This window comes from Sciurus vulgaris (genome assembly GCF_902686455.1).
Source record: "Sciurus vulgaris genome assembly, chromosome: X".
NCBI lineage: Eukaryota > Metazoa > Chordata > Mammalia > Rodentia > Sciuridae > Sciurus > Sciurus vulgaris.
In genome coordinates, this window is record NC_136471.1 from 137,588,456 (window position 1) to 137,603,129 (window position 14,674).

General features: G+C 52.9%; 1 protein-coding gene across 2 annotated transcripts in view; it reads left to right on the top strand.

Annotated features, from left to right (window-relative positions):
* Window positions 1-14,674, top strand: part of SLC25A6 (solute carrier family 25 member 6) — a 248,017-nt gene that overhangs the window by 142,119 nt on the left and 91,224 nt on the right. Inside the window, exon 5 of one of the 2 annotated variants that reach the window (XM_079125014.1) lies at window positions 13,862-13,874. The exons of the other annotated variant lie outside the window; for it this stretch is intronic. The gene's annotated coding sequence lies outside the window, so the exon portion shown is untranslated. Of the gene's footprint in view, window positions 1-13,861; window positions 13,875-14,674 lie in introns of those variants that run through there. 2 annotated transcript variants of the gene reach the window in all.

Consider the following 14,674-nt stretch of genomic DNA (forward strand, 5'->3'; position numbering starts at 1 on the left):
CTTGCGGACTCTGTCTCGCTTGCACTTTTCCCCACGTTGGTTTCCACGTCCTTCAGTTAAAATGCTGATCATCATAAAGAGATCCCAGCAGCAGGTGCTCAGAGGTCAGAGCCTGGTCTGCCCAAGAGCGAGGTGCATTTCAGAGCTTCCCAGATCGCCCGGTGGACGAGTCGCAAAGGGTTAAGACAAAGTCACTTTGTGCAGTTTTCCAACGGAAAAAAAAATTAAAGAGAGAAAGAGAGACAGAAAGAAAAGAGAGAGAGGGAGAGAGGGAGGGAGACCGGGTTCCAGGCGGGCCCTGCCACTCAGGACGGGCCTCCCAGCCTCCTGCAAATCCCGGCTCCCTCTTAACAAGCCAGGCGGCGATTTCCTCCGTGTTCGCGCCCCGGGTTCCGCGGGGCCGCTCCCTGCGCCCGCCGGGCTGCTGACGTCCGGAGCTACTTTAAAAGGTTCGCTCAGGAATGTTCTGGGCTCCCTGCCCGCGGCTCCCCGTCTGGGTGGTCTCCACCTGCGGCCGGGAAACGGGGGGATTTGCCAGCCTCGTTCCAGCCGCAGACCTAGGCGGCTCCTCTGCGCGCCGTGTGCACAGGCGGGGTCCTTGGCGCCGGAGCCCCTGGGAGGGAGGATTAGGGGTGCAGCCCGGGACCAGGAGCAGATCCGGGTTTGCAGGGCTCCGGGGCAGGGCCGGGCCTGGCTCTGGATGGGCTCAGACGCCGATTTCCTCCGCTGGTGGCCCCGGGCTCTTCGCTCATTCGGTCCCCTGAGCCTCCCTGGGAGGCCGGCCTCCCCAGATCTGGGGAGACCCTGACGTCCGCCTGATTGACAGGCGGCTGTTCTTCCCGGCCTTCAACCTATGCCCTCCGCAGGCCTCTTTTTCCGGGTCCATCCTGATGATCTGGGTAGTTTCCCAACCTCCAGGGAAGTCGCGGAATCTAAGGATGATTTCCCGAGGCCTCACCCGTGTGTCCTCCGTGAACACTCTGACCCGGCCAATCTTGGCCCTGGTCAGCTGAGCCAGGTGACAGGCCATCCCAATTCAGAAGCAGCGAGTTCGAATCTCACATTCCAGTGAGCGCGGTTCCCGGCGGGGGGTCACCTGTGAGCTTTGGCTCAGAAGGTCCTGCAGGGCCCGGGCAGAATCCCATCCCCTCCTTGGCCTTGCGTCTTGAGGCCTGAAATCCAGAGGCAAACCCTCCACATCCAAGAGCCCCCTACAGCCTGGAGCAGGCCCCGCGTCCCTAATGCAAAACAACAGAAGCTGGTTCCACTTCCAGTCTCCCCGGGAGGCCAAGGCAGGAGGATCTCAAGTTGGGAGGCCAGCCTCAACCATGTACCGAGGCCCTAAGGAACTCAAGGAGACCCTGTCTCAAAATTTTAAAAAATAAATAAAAGAGACAGGGGATGTGGCCCCCAGGACTCAAAATAAATAAACACATGATCGATGAAAAGAAATAAGATGATAATAAACAACATACACAAAAATCAAGTTAGAACAAATTTAAAAAATTTTAAATAATAATTTCCATGCATCATAAAGAGCTTCCGATGATAAAAAAAAAATATGGAATCATTATTCTAGGACCTTTTCTCTGACTGCAGTTCTCCTCCTCGGACTCTTCAACCCGTCTCCCTGTTTCTCTCCCATCTTGCATTTCTAGCGTCAGGAAATTGGCCGGAATCTGTCGTCCCCGGATCTTAGCGGAGGCTCCTTAGGGATCCGGCCGATTGGGCTCTTTCTTTTTTTCTTTCTCTACCTTTTTCTTTTTCTTTCGGTACCAGGGATGGAACCCACTGAGCCACCTCCCCAGCCCTTTTGATTTTCTATTTAGAGACATAGCCTCACTAAATGGCCGAGGCTGGCCTCCGACTTGCCATCCTCCTGCCTCAGCCTCCTGAGCCGCGGGGATGACAGGCAGGTGCCCGGCCCGTGCCTTCTAAAAAACACATCAAAACGTGAAGTTTCCTGGTTTCTTTCCGTTTTTAAGCATCCACCTTGATTTTCAGCGCTTTTGATTTTACCGAGACTTTTCTTCTGCGACTAGAGACCGGCCAACATGGTGAAGGGCCTGTGGGTTTAAGGAGTGACCACAGGGCCACGTCCTGGGCACCAGGGACGGCCGTCGTCACTGACCGAAGGACTGGTCCTGGGGCCCGAGAGCCGGACCTGTAGCACGGGAGGCGGACGGGCCAGGGCAGGGTGGGCTCCTGTCCGCAGTGACCGCGTGGAGCCCGGGCAGAACTGAGTGGAAACGCAGGACCCTGATTCCTGATGTGCAGATCGATCGTGCGTCTTTGCGGCTGGGACGTGACACAGGGGTCTGCCCAGGCCTCCCGGGAGGCTGGGTGGGGACGGGCCACTCTGCAGAGGGAGGCCAGTGTGGGCAGGGCGGGGCCAGTGCGTCCTCAGGAAGGCCATCTTGCGGTAAGAGGGCCCCAGCCTGTCGGCGACGCCGGACATGCTGCCAAGTGAGCCGACCAGGCGGCGGGAGGTCGAGGGTGGACAGCCCAGCACAGAGAACTTCCAGCCCCAGAGGCCACAGTGCAGGGAAACTATCATCTATCAGTCTCTATCATCTGTCCATCCAGCTGTCATCTGTCTATCTATCTATCTGTCATCTACCAGTTCTGTCTGTGTAGGTGGCTGTCACACCCTGGGTGGGGCTGCTCCTGGCCCCTGGTGTGTGCAGCCCAGAGAGGCTGCTCCACAGCCTGCAGTGCACAGCACAGCCCAGCACAGAGAACGTTCAGCCCCAGATGCCACAGTGCAGAGAAACCTGCAGGACAGTCTCTGTCTATCATCCATCCATCCAGCTGTCATCTGCCTATCTATCTATCTATCTATCTATCTATCTATCTATCTATCTATCTATCTATCTATCTATCTATCTAACAGGGTTAGGGCCCTGTAACCAGGCAGACCCCAGCCGCAGCTCATGCCTGTCATCCCAGCAGCTTGGGAGGCTGAGGCAGGAGGATGGCAAGTTGGAGGCCAGCCTCAGCTTCTCAGCAAGACCCTGAGCAACTCACTGAGACCCTGTCTCTAAGTAAAATATTCAAAGGGCTGGGGAGGTGGCTCAGGGGTCAGGCACCCCTGGGTTTCATCCCCAGTACTAATAAAAAAGCAAAATTTGCAAACTGAATGTTCTCAGTCTAGACCGAGACTCTCTTCCCGTTTGAGACCTTCATGGATTTGTCCTCCTCCGGAGGCAGAAAATGTGTTTGGGGAACCCAAAGCCAGGAGCTGAGTCTCACGATCTCTGTCAAGAGTCAAGAAGGGTTTTGCTGGTGAGTCTGGTTCCGGGAATGAGAAGCCAAGGATGGGCCTCCACCCAGTGTTCGCAGAGGCCAAGCTACAGAACCGCCCAGGGGCCCATCGGCAGAGGAACGGATTAAAAAAAAAAAAATGTGTATGTGCCCAATGGAGTACTACTCAGCCAGGAAGAAGGGCGGAATCATGCCGTTTGCTGGTCAGTGGAGGGAACTGGAGGCTACCTTAAGCGGAATCATCTCTCTCCCCAAGTGCACAGGGCGAGGAACCTTTCATTCTGCTCTTCTTCCGTCCCTGAGTGCACAGGGTGGAGTGGATGCGTGCTGGTCTCTATTTCTCCCCAAGTGCTGAGGGCTGGATATGGTTGTTTGGTTTTTTTTTTTTCCCGTTCATTTCCACCGAATCCATTCCCCATGCAGATTCACGTAGATTACTCCTGTTTGTACGATGCATGTGATTCGAAAATAATCACATATGCAAGAAATGTGCGGTTCTATGTCATTACGTAGTGAGACTGCATGTGTTGCTGAGAATTATAATGTGTGTCGCGTCGTTTATTATCAAATACAATCTGCCCTACTCCGTCACTTATTGTTAAAATATAATATGTAACTTTTTATTTCTTTGGTATGGGGATTGAACTCGGGGCCCTTGACCCCTGAGCCCCCCTCCCCAGCCCTATTTTGGATTTTATTGAGAGACAGGGTCTCACTGAGTTGCTTTGGGCCTTGCTTTGGCTGAGGCTGACTTTGAACTCCTCATCCTCCTGCCTCAGCCTCCCCAGCCGCTGGGATGACAGGCAGGCACCTGTGCCTGGTTTAATATATTCTTAAATATAGCACATTGTAATATGTGATTATGCAATATTATACTTTATTGTAAAATTACATTCTTCATTATTATGTGATTATATTGTATATTATATAATTATGTTACATGTTGTATCACAACATTATATACTTTGTAATTACTTTGCATATATATGTCATGTAATTACATTATGTAATCTCCAAGCACAGTATATACTATACAATGTCATTTATATACTTACATTATGCATTGTGCTATTTAATCACATTACATATTATATAGTTACACTATTTGCGGAATTCTATATTTTATACTTATGTATTTTCTTATTACATATATGATTATATTATGTCTCATAAGCACTTTGTAGATTACATGATCACATGATGTATTTTAGAATCTCATTGTATGCTAATAATTATGTCATATATTTTTAAATTACATATTTTATAAGCACATTTTGTATTGCATAATCATAATATATATTATATATAATAATCACAATGTATTACATAATTACATTACTATTTTATAAGAACATTATATATTATATACTTATGCTTTTACTACATTACAAATTTTATAATCACATGGTATGTCATCATATTATATATTTCATAATTGCATTGCATATTCTATAAGTACCTTATACATTTTATAATTGTATTGCGTATAATAAGAGTACATCATATATTTTATAAATACATTGCATATTCTACAATTGCATTATATATTCTATGATTGCGTTGCATATTCTGTGATCACTTTGCATATTCTGTGATCGCATTGCATATTCTATGATCATGTTGCATGTACTCTGATCATGTTGCATATTCTGTGATCGTGTTGCGTATTCTGTGATCACATTGCATATTCTGTGATCGTGTGGCATATTCTATGATCACATTGCATATTCTGTGATCATGTTGCATATACTCTGATCACATTGCATATTCTGTGATCGCGTTGTATATTCTGCGATCACATTGCATATTCTGTGATCACATTGCATATTCTGTGATCACATTGCATATTCTGTGATCGTGTGGCATATTCTATGATCACATTGCATAGTCTATGATCACATTGCATATTCTGTGATCACATTGCATATTCTATGATCACATTGCATATTCTGTGATCACATTGCATATTCTGTGATCGTGTGGCATATTCTGTGATCATGTTGCATATACTCTGATCACATTGCATATTCTGTGATCGCGTTGTATATTCTGCGATCACATTGCATATTCTGTGATCATATTGCATATTCTATGATCACATTGCATATTCTGTGATCACTTTGCATATTCTATGATCACATTGCATATTCTGTGATCGCGTGGCATATTCTATGATCACATTGCATATTCTGTGATCATTTTGCATATTCTATGATCACATTGCATATTCTATGATCATGTTGCATGTACTCTGATCATGTTGCATATTCTGTGATTGTGTTGCATATTCTGTGATCGTGTTGCGTATTCTGTGATCACATTGCATATTCTGTGATCGTGTGGCATATTCTATGATCACATTGCATATTCTGTGATCATGTTGCATATTCTGTGATCACATTGCATATTCTGTGATCGCGTTGTATATTCTGCGATCACATTGCATATTCTGTGATCGCATTGCATATTCTGTGATCGCATTGCATATTCTGTGATCACATTGCATATACTATGATCATGTTGCATATTCTATGATCACATTGCATATTCTGTGATCGCGTGGCATATTCTGTGATCACGTGGCATATTCCATGATTGCATTGCATATTCTGTGATCACATTGCATATTCTGTGATCGTGTGGCATATTCTATGATCACATTGCATATTCTGTGATCACATTGCATATTCTATGATCACATTGCATATTCTGTGATCGTGTGGCATATTCTGTGATCACATTGCATATTCTGTGATCACATTGCATATTCTATGATCACATTGCATATTCTGTGATCGTGTGGCATATTCTATGATCACATTGCATATTCTGTGATCACATTGCATATTCTGTGATGGCGTGGCATATTCTGTGATCGTGTGGCATATTCTGTGATCACATTGCATATTCTGTGATCGTGTGGCATATTCTATGATCACATTGCATAGTCTATGATCATGTTGCATATACTCTGATCATGTTGCATATTCTGTGATCACTTTGCATATTCTGTGATCGCGTTGCATAGTCTATGATCGCGTGGCATATTCTGTGATCACATTGCATATTCTGTGATCGCATTGCATATTCTGTGATCGCATTGCATATTCTGTGATCACATTGCATATTCCATGATTGCATTGCATATTCTGTGATCGCATTGCATATTCCATGATTGCATTGCATATTCTGTGATCGCATTGCATATTCCATGATTGCATTGCATATTCTGTGATCGCATTGCATATTCCATGATTGCATTGCATATTCTGTGATCGCATTGCATATTCTGTGATCACATTGCATGCCTATACATACTTATACATCCTGTAATCCCTCTGCATCTTCCCGGGCAGCGCAGCTCTGATCGCACACCCGCCCAGGATGCAGAGACCCGGGAGGGAGGCAGGGAGGTTAGGAAGGGTCCCAGGAGACCTCCTCTAAAACTCTGACTGCAAAGCAGGGTGTTCCTTCAATGGAGTTTGGAGCACCCGTTCCAGGTGGGTGTGGAGACAAATGCTGGTGCACCTGTGCGGGGAAGCTCTGCACCTGTGCAGGTGAGTCTTGATCCTCACGTCCTTCTTGGTCCGACCTGTAGCCAGCCCTGCAAATTGCTCAACATGGAACGGGCCAGGGCTGAGGGTTAGCTATCGTCTCCCATCCAAGTTCCTGAGCTGGGAGCTCAGCCGTGTGCGTGCTGACGCTGGGGCCTCTGAGGAGATCCGTCAGGAACCGTGATAAGGTCGTCGCGGGGTCCGTGGCTCCGCAGGCATCGACGTGCCTCTCGCTGGATCCGGGTCAGCTCCCAGGGACCCAGGCTGTTAGAAAACAGCCATCCCGGCTGCTGAGCCTGTCTGGCTCCCTGCCTTGCCTCTTTTCTCCATAAAGCACCCGCCCTCAGTTCTCTTGGTGACCGTCACAGAAAACACACGGAGACAGGTTCCACATGCCAGTATTCAAGGGTCAGTATTTCCAAGGAGGACGCAACGTGTTTCGTTCTGAAGCCCAGAGACGTGGCTCCCCTTCTGCGTGGGTTTGAGGTAGAGACTCTTCTCCAACATGCACCATGGGGGGAATTTCCTTTCCAATCCCAACCCTCTTGATCGTGGGTGTGGGGAACACCACCCGGGCTTCCCCGGGGAGGCAGAAGAAGCTCCAGATTCCGGGTCCACAACCTCTGCAGAGATTGAGGACAGAAAACAGATGTTCGGAAACGCTGGCATTTGCAGAATCTCCTTGCATCGCCTGCGACCTGGGTTTGGGACTGTACGAGGTGCCTGCAGATGACAGTTTGCAGAGAAGGGTGGACGTGGAAAGTTCTTTTTCGCCTCTGGCCACTGGGTGGCAGTAGCTACCCGCAGCTTTGCAAAAAATCCCCGTCTTTGATTGACAACTAAGAATTGCGTTTACAGAGGGGGAAGAATTATCCCATCCAGCCATGACCGCGGGAAAGTACGCTGGCTTCCAGGTTTCAAATCTCCCTCGGCTCAGTCTCTCCTAAATACAGGCGCCTTCGCGGGCTAATTAAAGATGCCCACAGCAATTTTCCTAAGTGGGTGAATTTCCGAGTAACTTTGAGATTGAGCATGAAAATTTGCAAATTTCCCAGAGATTTGGGAGTGACCCGTTTCGGGGAGGGCGGGCTTGGGGCGAGAAGGTTTGACCAGCTGTTTTTGCACGAGGTTTTCGGATGAAAGTTTCACTCTCTTTTTTCCTTCCTTCTTCTTCTTTTTTTTTTTTTTTTTTTTTTTTTTTTTTTGTTTCTGCCTAGGTTTTAGTTCTTCCTTGTCTTACCCGGTCACTTTTTTTTTTTTTCCCCTGGGACTGGAACCCAGGACCCAAGCCGGCTAAGCACGGGCTCCTCCACTGAACTCCAGCCGCACCCCGTTCCCTGGGGTTGCCCTGAGCGGTGGATCAACCAGACAGGCTTGCCTCAAAGAGGAGGCAGCAAAATCTCAATCAGAGGGCTGGAGATGGCAGCTCTGATGGCAGGTGCGTCTGCAGCCCCTGCGGCCTCACGTGATGTTTTCTGCAGAGGGACCAACTCCACTTGGCATCCATCCAAACCCAGGAGAGAAAAACCTTGGCCACTGTCCTTTCCTGGCCCCGAACTTCAGCCAGAGCCCAAGGGGCTGTTGTGTTTATTAAAACCCCAGGGTGCTGAAAATTGAGCCCAAAAAGGCTGCCAGGGCCGCGTCCCAGGGGATAATGTCTCCCACCCGCTAGCCCCAGTGGGGTGTCTGAAACTGGTGCAGAAATTCAGTTAGATCTTTTTTTCCTGGTAGTTGAAAAACCAGTTCACTTTAATTTTTAACCCAAGTGGAGGCCCTCACCCTCCTTATCTTCTGGACTGATCTCCCTTGTCTGCAGCAGCGGAAGTGCCCTGCCCGCAGGGAAGCCACGCCCTCCCCCTGACTGTGCAGAGAAGCCACGCCCCCTGACTGGGTGCAGGGAAGACACGCCCTTCCCTGACTGCGTGCAGGGAAGCCACGCCCCCCGACTGTGCAGAGAAGCCACGCCCCCTGGCTGCGTGCAGGGAAGCCACGCCCCCTCCCTGACGTCCTGTAGACTCTGCAGAGCAGAAACCCAGGCGCAGGCCGCGGGCAGATCTGTCCCTGCTCAGCTGCTGGAATGAGCAGGGAGCCGCCACCCGGCCTGCCGCCCCCTGAAAGAACCTCCGACAGACACCCCAGCCTCCCTGAGGACCAGCCCTGTCTGGGCCTCGGGAAGCACAATGGAAGCCAAAGGGAACGTCTTCCTAGACAAGGCCTCCAAGACGGGGACCCTTTACTCTGAGTGACGTCTCTGAATCTTTCCGAACTGATCGCAAGAATTGGGGCAAAGGGGGTGTTCACATTGCGGGGCCTTCTAGGAAACTGAGCAGCGTGAAGACCCCCCTTTCAAACCCCGAATCTTGCTATTCCAGACATGTCACTCCAGAGTGACAGACAGGAGTTGATTGAAGGGACAGCAAAGGGGGAAGGGAACACTCTCAAGGGACAGAGGGGGCCTCTCAGAGAAGAGGAGACAGCAGACCTCTCATGCATCCAGTTTTATGGGGTCCCAGGGAAGTTTCCAGAGAGTCCCACCCAGGTCCACTTCCTGACTCTTGACGGACAGCAGGGCGACCTCAGACTGTCCAGTCCCCACGGCCATGGCCACTCTGGGTCTCCCTGGCCCAGGCTGGCTGGCTCTCACTGGCCCCTGTTCCTGCAGGTTCTATGGTGGAGGAATGACCCTGGTCTCCCTGGGCCCTGGGACCTGGTCTGTGTCGGGGTCACAGAGTCCCCTTCAGGGTCACTGGGTTCCTCTGGGACATGATTTCAGGCTGCGTCTCTCCTGCAGGCAGCAGGCGGTTGGCTGAGGAAGGGGATGTGGGCTGTCCACGGAGGCCAGGCAGGGCTGCCGGCCAGCGGCTCCTGGGAACAGAAAGCCCGTGGGGTCAGCACCGGGGCCGTGGACAGAATCCTGCCCTGGACCTCAGGTCCCACCGCGCACTTCAGTCTCTCCCCTCTCAGCACGACGTCTGTGCTGACTCGGTTTCTCCAAAGTCCCTCTGACCTGAGACCCTGGCAGGTTTGGCTTTGCAGAGCCCAGGAAGGGGACGCAGCCTGCATGCCGGGTTGGCCGATCCCAACGACGCTCTTTCTTGTCCACCTCGAGCTGAGCACCTTCCCCAGAGGCAGGTCCCGGATGCTGGGTGAGCTTCAGGGGCTTGGGCGGGGTCAGCTCCCGGCGCTGATGGGGACCCGGAGTTGAAACCTGCTGTCCACAGGACGGACCTCCAGGGGCCAAGCCCAAGGCGCCGTCACCGTCTCCTGGTCCAAGAGCGCCATCTGGGGCTTTCCCACAATGCAAGCGAAAAGCCCTGGTAAAGAATCAGTGTTTCTCCCTGGAAAACGCACACCGCGGAGGCTCAGAGCTCGGTGACGGACGGGTTAACCGAATATCGGAGCGAGTTTTAATTTCACTGCCCGAGTGCGGTTCTGTGGCTGGGGGGTCGTGTGCCCCGTCCAGGTGAAACTCGTTAGCGGGCCCCAGCTCCATAGGTGGGATTTACGAGGCGGACTTTATAGACTTTCTTCAGGCCCAAAGCCTTTCCAGTGGAGAGACTGCAGCTGGGCTCCAAGGGGAGTGGCAAGATGGCATCCGCCCCAGCTCCGCAGGCCCGGGACCTCCCGCTACCCGACCCGAGGGCGCCTTTCAGCACCTCGAGAAACTGCTGCAGGGCGGGGAGCTTCCTGGAGGCCGGGGCAGTCTGAGGGCCCCCCCCAGCCCTGATTCTGCAACCTAGTCAGCAATATTCCAGACCTGTCACTCAGAGTGACGGGCAGGAGCTGACTGAAGGGATGGAAGGGAAGGGGACACTCTCAAGGGACAGAGGGGGCCTCTCAGAGAGGAGGGGACAGCAGGCCTCTCCTGCATCCAGTTTTATGGGGTCCCAGGGAAGTTTCCAGAGAGTCCCGCCCAGGTCCACCTCCTGACTTTTGATGGACAGCAGGGCGACCTCAGACTGTCCAGCCCCCACGGCCATGGCCACTCTGGGTCTCCCTGGCCCGGGCTGGCTGGCTCTCACTGGCCCCTGTTCCTGCAGGTTCTATGATGGAGGAATGACCCTGGTCTCCCTGGGCCCTGGGATCCGGTCTGTGTCGGGGTCACAGAGTCCCCTTCAGGGTCACTGGGTTCCTCTGGGACATGATTTCAGGCTGCGTCTCTCCTGCAGGCAGCAGGCGGTTGGTGAGGAAGGGGACATGGGCTGTCCACGGAGGCCAGGCAGGGCTGCCGGCCAGCGGCTCCTGGGAACAGAAAGCCCGGGGGTTAGCTCATCCCTTGGACCTCAGGGTCCACCGCCCACGTCCATCTGTCCCTGGACAACCATATCCCAGCAACTCCAGCCGAGAGACAGGAAGGCAGATGTCCGCTGAGGACCGGGGCATGCATGGCGTTCCGACCAGGGGACTTCTCTTAAAATGAGCAGAATCCCCGGAGCCGGTCATGACAGGAAAAGAGAGCTGTCCGTGTGAAGATCGCCCGGCTCCAACCCTGCAGCCCGGATTCCTACTCAGGCCAATCCCCCAGGAAAAAGGTGGTTCACATTATTCTTAAGTAACATTTTATTACGACCCCAGGGCCCCGCTAATTTACAGGGGGTTCGTTTTATAGCCAGGGAGAGCGCAATGCAAGTTACTGGGAAATAAAAGAATCAAAAGAACTTCTGCATATAAAATTCCTTTTTTATATGGTGGTAAAATATATATAACGTAAGGCTGACCCTCCTGACCCCTCTTACACGTACGGTGCAGAGGAACGGAGTCCCGTCCGCCTGCCAGATGGGTGCTACCTGCATCGCTCTCTGGAACTTGGTCCTTTTCCCCGAAACTCTGAACTTGTCAAAAACAATTTAAAAAAGATTAATCCTAACGATATTTATCCAGGATAGAAAAGTTCAGTGGCATCTTAGTGACTGGAAAGACTTAGGATAGGTCCATCGTGGATCAAGCTCAGAGGAATTCCGGTTTTGTTCCCGAGGGGCACACCAGATGAAATGAAGGGACTGCATAGGGTATACAGTGGAGCATAAATGTATGTCCACAGCGTCAGTCTTCTGGATACCGCCAAGTTCATGTTTTGATTCCCTGGGAGACGACACGGCTCCAATCTAAAGCGGTCTGTAGGGTGTTCAGATTCCAGCCGGCAGAGAATCCGTCATGCCTGATGTCAACGGGAAAACAGCAAATACCGGGACAGGCACCCGGGACAGGCAGGCTGCGGACGACCAGAGGATGGACGGCCACGGAGACGGTGGACACGGACAGGGCACACCCTCTCCCTGCTGGCCCACCCCGGGCTCAGAATTGTAAATCCACACGGTCAAACGTTGGGTCTGAAATGTCCCTTGAAGGTTTGGTGCCCAGTGACATCGTGTCCAGAGCTGGGACTTTGGGGAAGCGATTGGATCCCCAGGACTCTGATCTCATCAGGGGATTAATCCACTGAGGGATTCATAGGTGCATGGACTACTGGGAGGTGCTGGGGACTCGGAGGCTGGGTCCCTGGGGGTGTGCCTGGAAGGGTATTCTCATCTCTGGTGGCTTCTCCTCCTCCTCCTCCTCCTCCTCCTCTTCCTCCTCCTCCTCCTGCTGCTCCTCCTCCTCCTGCTCCTCCTGCTGCTCCTCCTCCTCCTGCTCCTCCTCCTCCTGCTCCTCCTGCTCCTCTTGCTCCTCCTCCTCCTCTTCCTCCTTCCAAGCCACAATGAGCTGAAAGCTTCGCTCCAACATGCCCTTCCACCATGACGTTCTGCCTCACTGCAAGCGCACAGTGACTGGGCCAAGGATCAACGGGACGAAACTTCTGACACTGTGAGCCCAAACGCACTTGCCCTCCTTCAACGTGATTTGGAGAAACACCTCTCTTTGAGTCTCTTCACGAGCCCAGTGTGTCTGCTGAAGCTCACCACGCGACACTAGCGACGTTGCTTCAGGCGACTCCTTGAGTCCCTGGGATTTTCTCCTTAGGACCAGAGACATCCCTGTGCTACCGAGCGTGGCCCAGTTACCTGTGAAATACACGTTCTCCCTGATCCTCTAGAAGCTGTTTGGGCTCCACACTGTGGATCAGGAGACGGATGCCACCTGCTCTTTCTGCTCATGCCCCCAGGTGGTGTGCATAGGGCACTGCCTCACATTTCAGAAAATGGCAAGTCCTGGGGCACAAGAGAGATGGGGAACAAAGACGGTGCTTTACTCAGCTTTTCCAGAAGACCAACGTAGCGGAGGAAATGTTGATTTTGGCTCCTGGTTGCAGAGGCTCAGTCCAGGGTGGCCGACTCCATGGCTCTGGCCCAAGTGAGGCAGAACAAAATGGCGGAAGGGCCTGGAGGAGGAGAGCAGCTCAGGACGTGGCACCAGGAAGCAGAGAGAGCTCTGCTCACCAGGGACCAGATATCAACCCCATGGAGCCAGGGACAGGATACAGTCCCCAAGGAGCCAGGGACAGGATACAGTCCCCAAGGAGCCAGGGACAGGATATAGTCCCCAAGGAGCCAGGGACAGGATAGAGTCCCCATGGAGCCAGGGACAGGATATAGTCCCCAAGGAGCCAGGGACGGGGTATAGTCCCCAAGGAGCCAGGGACGGGGTATAGTCCCCAAGGAGCCAGGGACGGGGTATAGTCCCCAAGGAGCCAGGGACGGGGTATAGTCCCCGAGGAGCCAGGGACGGGACATATTCCCCGAGGAACCAGGGACGGGATATAGTCCCCAAGGAACCAGGGACGGGATATAGTCCCCAAGGAGCCAGGGACAGGATGTAGTCCCCAAGGAGCCAGGGACAGGATATAGTCCCCAAGGAGCCAGGGACAGGATATAGTCCCCAAGGAGCCAGGGACAGGATATAGTCCCCAAGGAACCAGGGACAGGATATATTCCCCAAGGAACCAGGGACAGGATATAGTCCCCAAGGAGCCAGGGACAGGATATAGTCCCCGAGGAACCAGGGACAGGATATAGTCCCCAAGGAACCAGGGACAGGATATAGTCCCCAAGGAGCCAGGGACAGGATATAGTCCCCAAGGAGCCAGGGACAGGATATAGTCCCCAAGGAACCGGGGACAGGATATAGTCCCCAAGGAGCCGGGGACGGGATATAGTCCCCAGGGAGCCGGGGACGGGATATAGTCCCCAGGGAGACGGGGACGGGATGTAGTCCCCAGGGAGACGGGGACGGGATGTAGTCCCCAAGGGGTGTCCGCAGTGACCCAGCTCTGGAGGCCGGCCTCTTCCCGGGGCTGGGTTATGGAAGCGTTGCATGCGGGAAAGGCAAGCTGAGGCCTCGGGCCGGTGCGGGATCCATCCTCATGGAAAGGTCTCCCTCCGAGGCCCCCTTGGCTGCCGGGCCCCAGGGCGAGGAGGGGATGGAGCTGCCTTTTCTGCCCGCCTCCCTGGCCTCTCCCCTCTGCAGCCACAGGGCCCCTTCCAGACCCCGCTGCCCAGCCAGGCCCCGGCTCCCCCGCCGGCCGGCACTGAGGCTGCTCTGTGTTCCGGTTTCGTAATTAACGACTCGGCCACCGCGGGCGGAGCCAGGAGTGGCGTTGGCTGAAGAGGTGATTGTTTGGGGGACGAAGAAGAAGAGAGGAAGTGTTCGTGCTCAGTGCCGCGTGCGGCCCTTCAGGACGCACAGAGGCCGGGCTGTGGGCATCTAAAAGGGCCGCTTTCTTCCACCGGGTGGCACCGGGCTTCCGCACAGACCCAGGCCCGTCCGGGGGTCTGCCCCCCTGCATCACCTCCCCGTGCGACCGGGAAGCGGAGGCGGGACGGCCGGCTGCAGTCCCGGGCCTGCCCCTCGGTGTGTGATATCTTGCAGCAAAAGTGTGATTCAAACATCAGAAGCAAAGAGGAGAAGCTGCTTCTAAA